Genomic DNA, 7994 nt, shown 5'->3' on the forward strand with positions numbered 1-7994 from the left:
CAAATTTGCTAACAACAAAAATATCCTGCCACTTTGGTAATAAGAAAAATAAATAAATAAGTTTATTTATATAAATTTGATACAGAGGTCAATTGGACAGTTCAGTGTGTCTATTCATAAGAATTCTAGCTCAAGTTACCAAAAATGTTTAGCATTGTTAACTTTTTCAAAGACTGTTTTTAAAAGATGAAAATAGGCCTTACATCTTTGTCATTTGTGTTCAATTCAGTAACAGTTAATGAAACTGTGGAAATAGGCTCACACCATGCTTTCTCTAATGGTGGTGGTGGTGGGTATGATGAAAATGTTTAGTGATGATGATGACTTCAAAAAGCTGCTGATTCCTGTAGAGTTAAATAGGATCAGCTATGTACTCTATTTTACAGGTAAGGAAATGGAAATTTAGACGTTTTTTCAAAGGTATTTATCTTCCCCAGGTCATCTACCACAGATGGAAATGAACCAAAACTCACATCTTCAGATTTCTAGTTAGTTTCTCTCTCCATTACACCATGCTATTATTGTTATATTGTTGTTAATGCTTCTTTGCCTGCCAGAAACTACAGAGATTAGTTTTCGGTGTATTTATTCAAGCCTTTTTAGACTTTAATGTTTTTGTATGCCCATGCATGAACTTAGGTGGTTAGTCCTAGAAAATGAATTTCTTTCTTTCTTTTCACTTGGAGGTAGCACTTGGTAGTAGTAGTTTTCTTTTTAGCTTTGATTTGATTGGTTTGAATGAAGACTGGGTTTTTGTATTTGTTTTTTAAAAACAAAAGCTTATTTCAGTCAGCTTAGTGGAAAAAAAAGAAACAAACCATGGCCCTGTGTCATTTCATGGAAAATGCTGTTTGAACTTTCCATTTTCAACTAATTGTGCTATTATGTAGACACTATTTATGTGCAGAACTCTGATCCTATTTGTACTGTGAGGTTGAATGTAGTACTTGTATGATGTGGGAGGTGAATGTCATTGACTCTAAGTCACAAAGGCGCTCTGAACAGGAAGGATAAACATAATCAAATTTATTCAGAGAATTTAAGGTCCCCAGATTTTGTTTTTGGAGCAACTGAGAAGAGGGCTAACACAAAATTAATCAAGTTTCTATTTTGTGATTCAATTGAATAAATCCTTGTGGTTTGAATGACAAAGTGTAAGCAGTTTAGATAGTAATCTTCACCTTGCTTAATCCTTATTAAAGAATTTGACTTTGGCAAGGATGCATGTCAGGTACCTTCTGTTTTCACTAGCACCTCACAGTTGATTAATTTGCTTCATCCTCAATTTTCTTTTTTGTGTTTATCTTAAGGCAGATTAACTTTGGTCAGATATTCCATCCTTCCCATGTTAAAATGGACAAACAGTGATTCATTTTCTGCTATTTGTTTTATTTATGAAAATGAGTTTGACCCAAATGTAAATGCACTGTGTGCATATGACTTTCTGGGATACTTTAAACTTCAGCTTCAGGAAAAAAAAAAGAACTCAGCCAGATTAAATAAGAGCAAATGAATGATAAGTAAGTACCTTATATAATGAAAGTACAAAGGAGTATTTTCTTTGGAATTGAAAGGTAACTTAGCTGACTTCCCTATCAGTGAGATGACAAACAAACACATTTCCTCCTGCATCTATAGGTGTCACTGTTGAGATGCACTTACTGGAATAAGCTCTATGCAGATCTGAATCTCAGAAAGGGCTTCCAGGATGGATTTTATAGAGTGCTTTTGACTAACTCTTGTAATATATATATTTTTTCATATGAGCGTAGTACTTAAGTCTGATTTCCTGGCACAATTAAAGCAACTAATTGAACTAATTGAATGTTCTATTCTTTTGGAGCAAAGAAGTCACTTTGGGCAATGACATATCAGTGCAGAGTGGAGTAAAAGGTAGGAATTACTCCTCAGATTTTGCCTCAATACTCCTAGATTAGTAATTTGGGGAAATTAATGTTTTCTTGATTCTTTTTTTTTCCCCTTCCCACTGTCAACACACAGCAACTAGAACCTCTGATCCTGTAAGGTCTTCTGTGTGCAGGGCTTCACTTCCAGATGATATGTTTTCTTCATCAGGACACTAATGAGAGAATCAAAACAGTGTTTAACTGATGTCACTGATTTTCTGAAAGGGATTCTTAAGTTAGAACCAGGATAAATTTCAACATGTTAGAATTCTAAGAGTTTGACTTTATAAGAGTTTCCTTATCTTTTTTGTTCACAAAGTGATTTGAGAATTTGGGGAGATTTCTTGGCAGGACTAACCTTCAAGAAATTGTTAAGGAGTGATCTGTGTTCTGCGCATATAAGACTGCTGCTAATTTCCCTATTTTGTCCAAGTACCCCCTCCTAATCAATATTTGAGTTAATTATATTATTAAGCAGTTATTGCTGTTCTATTATGCATGTTTCATTTTCCTAGAGGTTAGTGATATACAGAAATATTGGGGACAATCCTTTGCCTTCAAGAATCTCAGCATTTAACAGAAATAAGATCTTTTGCCTTTAAGAATCTCAACATTTAACAGAAATAAGAGACAAGCAAGTGAAGTGTAAGAAAGAAAGTTAAGTGTTTAGTTTGTGTGGAATGTAAAGTGGAGAGCTGTCAAATTTGCTTGGGGGTCTGGGAGTGTTTCAGAGAGAAGTTTATTGAGTCAAGTTGAATAGAGTGTACTGTGAGAAAGGGTGGTAAGGAGAGGTAGAAATATTTGATGTGGATGGAGCATGACTTATGAGGGCCACAGGCACAAAACACCGGGTGTGTTAGGGAATAGTGAGTAGCCAGATGTGGCTGAAGATTAAGGATAAGAGTATGGTGGGAGGAGGCAGTGCTCCCATTATGTCCTTTTTGTTGGATGCTCTGAGATCCTCACTGTGTTTCACCGAAAGAGAATGGCCTCACATACTAGTACCACAGATATTCTTTTTCTTTTCTTTTTCCCAACAAACTTAACTGCTCATGTTCAACTCCTTCAAAACAGAGTAAATAAGTTCATTTGTACCATTTATTTTTAGATTCCACATGTAAGCGATATCATATGATATTTGTTCTTCTCTGTCTGACTTACTTCACTCAGTATGACAATCTCTAGGTCCATCCATGTTGCTGCAAATAGCATTATTACATTTTTTTAATGGCTGAGTAATATTCCATTGTATATATTTACCACATCTTCTCTATCCATTCCTAGAGTTACAGATGTAGAAAACAATCTTATGGTTACCGGAGGGGAGAGGGGAAGAGGGATAAATTGGGAGATTGGGGTTGACGTATACACACTACTATATCTAAAATAGATGACTAATAAGGACATGCTGTGTAGCACAGGGAACTCTGCTCAGTACTCTGTCATGACCTATATAGAAAAATAATCTAAAAAAGAGTGGATATATGTATATGTATAACTGATTCACTTGGCTATACAGCAGAAAGTAACACAATATTGTAAATCAACTATACTCCAATAAAAATCAAGCAAAAAACAAAAGCAAAGACCAGAGTAAGACAGGTTTCTTAATGGACAGTTTCTATGTTGAGCAGACACCTATCATTGGGTTTGTTTTAGGTAGTAGTTGTTTCAACTACTATTGGTCTTGGAAGATGAGGAGGTCAAATAGAAGGATTGTGTCGATGGGTTTTCTGTGACTGATGTAGTTAACTAAACTATTTCTGCTACAGATGGGCATTAGATGTCTCTTGCTTTGCACTGAACATTAGTTAGCTCTTTGTGGCTTATATAAAAATAGCCAGTACTTATATAGTTCTACTGTGTGCCAAACACTATTCTAAATATTTTACATATATTCAATCATTTACTTTTTCTAACCACTCTGTGAAGTAGGTAACATTATCATCCCAATTTTATGCATAAAGAAATGAGGTGCAGAGAATTAGAAGACTTGCCCAGTCATACAAGTAATAAATGAAAGAGCTGGGATTAGAACCTGGATAGTTTGGTTAAGGTTACATATTATCTAGTAACTGGATATTTCATTAGCTTAATTGCACTATATAATAAGTTACTTTTAGTAGTTTTTATTTTATGAGAAATGAGGGATAAGTGTAAATCTTTAATTTGGGTGGATTTCTGTAAGAGCAAACAAGAGAGATACATGATCAGAAAAAGTGGAGTTGGGGGGACTAACAGCTTCTCTGATCAATTCAGAAAAGCTCTCTGGATGATGAGTGATTTCTTTATTCTTGAAGGATGACTAAAACAACAAGCTCTGGAAAGAAAGAGAGAACTTTCTGTCATCTTAGAAATTAGTTTCTAAGCAGCTGCTAAGAGAAATCCCAACTGGATGTATCAGACTCAAGCGGTTTGACAAATGTACATAGCAAACTTTGAATATTACTATTTTATTTCATGTTTATAGAGTAACAACAGTATCCTTGGGGCTGTACAGATTCAAAACGACATCATTCCTGCCCTAAGGGTTTACAATACAAATAGTCAGACTTGCAATATTTTACCAGAACCAAGTGTTTGAGTGTTGCATACCACTTGCCCCTCTCCATTTCTCTCCATTTTTTTTTTTTTTTTTTTTTTTTTTGTAGGTGTGTTTTCCTTAAGAGCCTAGGAGGCATCTGTGAAAAGGGGCACGAACCCGCGTCCCCTGCATTGGCAGGCGGACTCTCAACCACTGCGCCACCAGGGAAGCCCCTCTCCATTTTTAATTAGCATACACTCCCAGAGCAATTGACACTCCACACTGAATTTACTCAATGCTTTAGTCAGGGGAAAAGCAGAATGTGCCTAACATATTTTTTCGGCAGTTATAGTACATCAGAAATGATATTCACCAATTTTTATGTTTATGGCAATTAGTTGTTCCATTAGCTTTCCCTGTCAAGCTGAAATATCCAATCAAGAATTAAAGGGATGAGAGAGAAATGCTAGGAAAATCCATTCACCTGCAAATTCACCACTTGAAGTGCTGGCCATATAGGCATGCACAGTAGGTGATTTAAAAGTTCTTGGCACTTCTTGAGAGTTTGTTATGGATAAGCAGATGTTTCAGTGTGGAAGAAGGAGCTCAAGATTGGTGAGGCTTCAGAAGCCCAGATGCGGGGGCAGTAACTGGCACATCTCTTTGCATATATTATGTTATTGAATCTTCTCAGCTAATTTGGGGGATAGGTACTATTTTACAATCACGGAATTTGAGTCTCAGAGAGGTTACATTGTAAGCAGCTTTTTGCAGGAAACCATCCTCAACAGGAAGCCCCTTTCCTTGTCACTTTAGCAAAGCTATATTGTAACTAACTTTTAACTAGGCACCCCCATGCTCTACTGGAACACACCTCTCAAATCTTTTAAGCACACAATACCTTGCCTAACTTGTCGGTTCTTTCCATAGATCAAAGAAGTAGAAATGAAGAATAAGTAATTAACAGGTGACCAGATCGCTTCCCCAGCTTCCCCTTCAGTAATCTCCTGAACAAACTGTGTGACCAAGCTGTGTGAACAAGATAACATCTAGAGGAGGACCACGAGGAGCTGACAAGTCTGCACACAAGGCTGCATGCAGTGGGGGATGACAATGACTCTGATCCCCCATCTCAATGATTAACCAAGATTACTTCCCTCCTTTCCTTTAAAACTTTCATGACCAAGCAGAATCTTCAGAGGTGGTTCTTTGGGGACACTGAGTCCACCATCTCCCCAGATTGCTAACCTTCTGATTAAAGATAGTATACTAATGTTGATGAGTTTGATTTTGTAAGCAGCAAGCAGCAGGGCCTGATTCGTTCAGTATCAACATGACTGGCTGAAGGTCACACAGCTAAGAAAGTTGGGACTGTGATTAGAAATCTTTTTACTCTCATTAGTTGCCCTATTACACTACTTTCTTTTTTAGAGGCAAGACATTAAGATTACTCTTCTAGCTTTCCCCTAATTGTTTTATTAAACACTTGACGACTGCAACATTATCATTGAGATTTACATTTAAATGGAATCTCAAATTCCATGTTGAGATTTAAATCCTCATTTATACTCTTTTTCAAGAGCAGGTGAGAAGATGGCAACATAGGTTGCTCCTAACTTCAGTCTGGCTCACAAAGAGACCAACTAGCAACTATCCATAAACAAGACACCAATGTGATAATCCCAGAATCCAAGAGTGAAGCCAAAGCAGCCCCCCAGACCATGGAGACTGAGAAGGATGAATTAGAAAGGTAGGAGGAGCAGTTTCACTTTGATTGCATCAATCCATGCCCAGGCTGGCACAGCACTGAGCCAAGAGGGCCCCATGGACCTATCATTTCTTCAGTGAGAAAAGAGAGCCCAGGGTGGACAATGCCGTGACCTCAGCATTGTGGGACACCTCCCAGATGGCCCACTTTACAGGGTTCGACCACTAGGGATCAGATAGACGTGAAGGGAGGCAGGGCTTACAATAGCTCAGATCTTGGCAAGTTGAATTCCTGCTTTCAGGGGTACCTGAGGAGAGATCCCAGCCAGTGGTTCTGTCCATCTGCAGAACTGAGCTAGTGACCCAAACTATCCAAGGAGCTTGGTTTGGCAGTCCTTCCAGTGGCTGTACCAGCCATGGAGCCTGTTCTACAGCCCTGCCTGGGGAGGGAAGCAAATTTCCAGCCCTGCCTGATAGCTGAAAATAGCCACCAGTCCTCCCTGACCAGGAAGCCTGGCCAGAGAGCCTGGACAGCCATGGAGCTCATCTTACAGTTCCATTTGGGCATGGCTCCAATCCTGCCACCCTGCCCAACTGTTAAGTATAGAGCTTGTGGCCTCACATAACCAGGGTGCCTGAAAATTTGGAGCTTAGCCTGTGCCTTTGTCTGACTGCCAAACACAGCCTGGGACCTCATCCAGCCATAATCCAGCCAGTGACTCTGCCTAAATGTGGAGCATAGCTTGTGTTTTCAGCTGATCAGGGAGTTCAGTGACCCCTGCTTGACCACAGAGCAGTTTCTAGTCCCATGCAATCATGGAATACAGCTAGAGGCCCTACCAAAGCAGAGAGCCCTAGACAGTGACTTCACCCAACAGTGGAGCATAATCAGTGACCTACCTCATCTCAAAGCCAAGCCTGTCACCCCATATGATCTCAGAGCACAGCCCAATCATGAAACCTTGCCTGCCTGAACATGGAGTCCTGCTAGTGACAACATCTGAGACTCTATCCGACAAGGAGTGACTGTGGATGCCAGCCCATAGCTCTGCTCAATTATAGAGTCCAACCAGTGGCACTTCCCTGCTCTGCCAAAGAACATATCCAGTGACTTCATCTGACCAGAGGCATTTGCAGGGCTCAGCTAGTGACTCCACCTAACTTCAAAGTGCAGTCAGCAGTTCATCCCAATGGAGGCCAGCCTGCATCACCTCCCCCACCTCAGAGTAGAAACAATGGTCTTCCTCAACTAGAGACCTTGATAGGAAGCTCCACCTGCCCATGGATGCTACCAGATGACCTGTCCAGTACTGCAATCTGAGCTGACTGATGAAGGACTATCCCTGCTGATGTGAGCCTACAAAGTCTGGAAGAGGAGACTGCTTAGTTATATGCACAGACAGCAACGTAACAAATCAAGAGTCACACAAAGAATCAGGTAAATATGACACCACCAAAGGAAACTGATAAATCTTTAATAGCTGATCCTAAAGAAATAGAGATCTATGAATAAATAATTCAGAATAATCCTCTAAAAGAAGTTCAGTGAACTATAAGAAGACACAGACAACTAAACTAAATACGAAAATAAGGCATGAACAAAGGAGAGTTCTAAAAAGAAATAGAAACCATCAAAAAACTGAAGCAAAACACCAAATAGAGATCCAGGAGCTAGCTGAAGAATACAATGATTGAACTAAAAAACTCAAGAGAGAATTTTACCAAACAGACTCAATCAAGCAGAAGAAAAAGTCAGTGAATTTGATGATAGGTCATTGTAATTATTCAGGCAGAGGAGAAAAAGGAAAAAAGAAGAAAAAAATTGAAAAGAGAATGAAGAAAGCCTAAAGAACTTA

Source organism: Neophocaena asiaeorientalis, unplaced genomic scaffold (genome assembly GCF_003031525.2).
Source record: "Neophocaena asiaeorientalis asiaeorientalis breed wild unplaced genomic scaffold, Neophocaena_asiaeorientalis_V1.1 scaffold32, whole genome shotgun sequence".
NCBI lineage: Eukaryota > Metazoa > Chordata > Mammalia > Artiodactyla > Phocoenidae > Neophocaena > Neophocaena asiaeorientalis.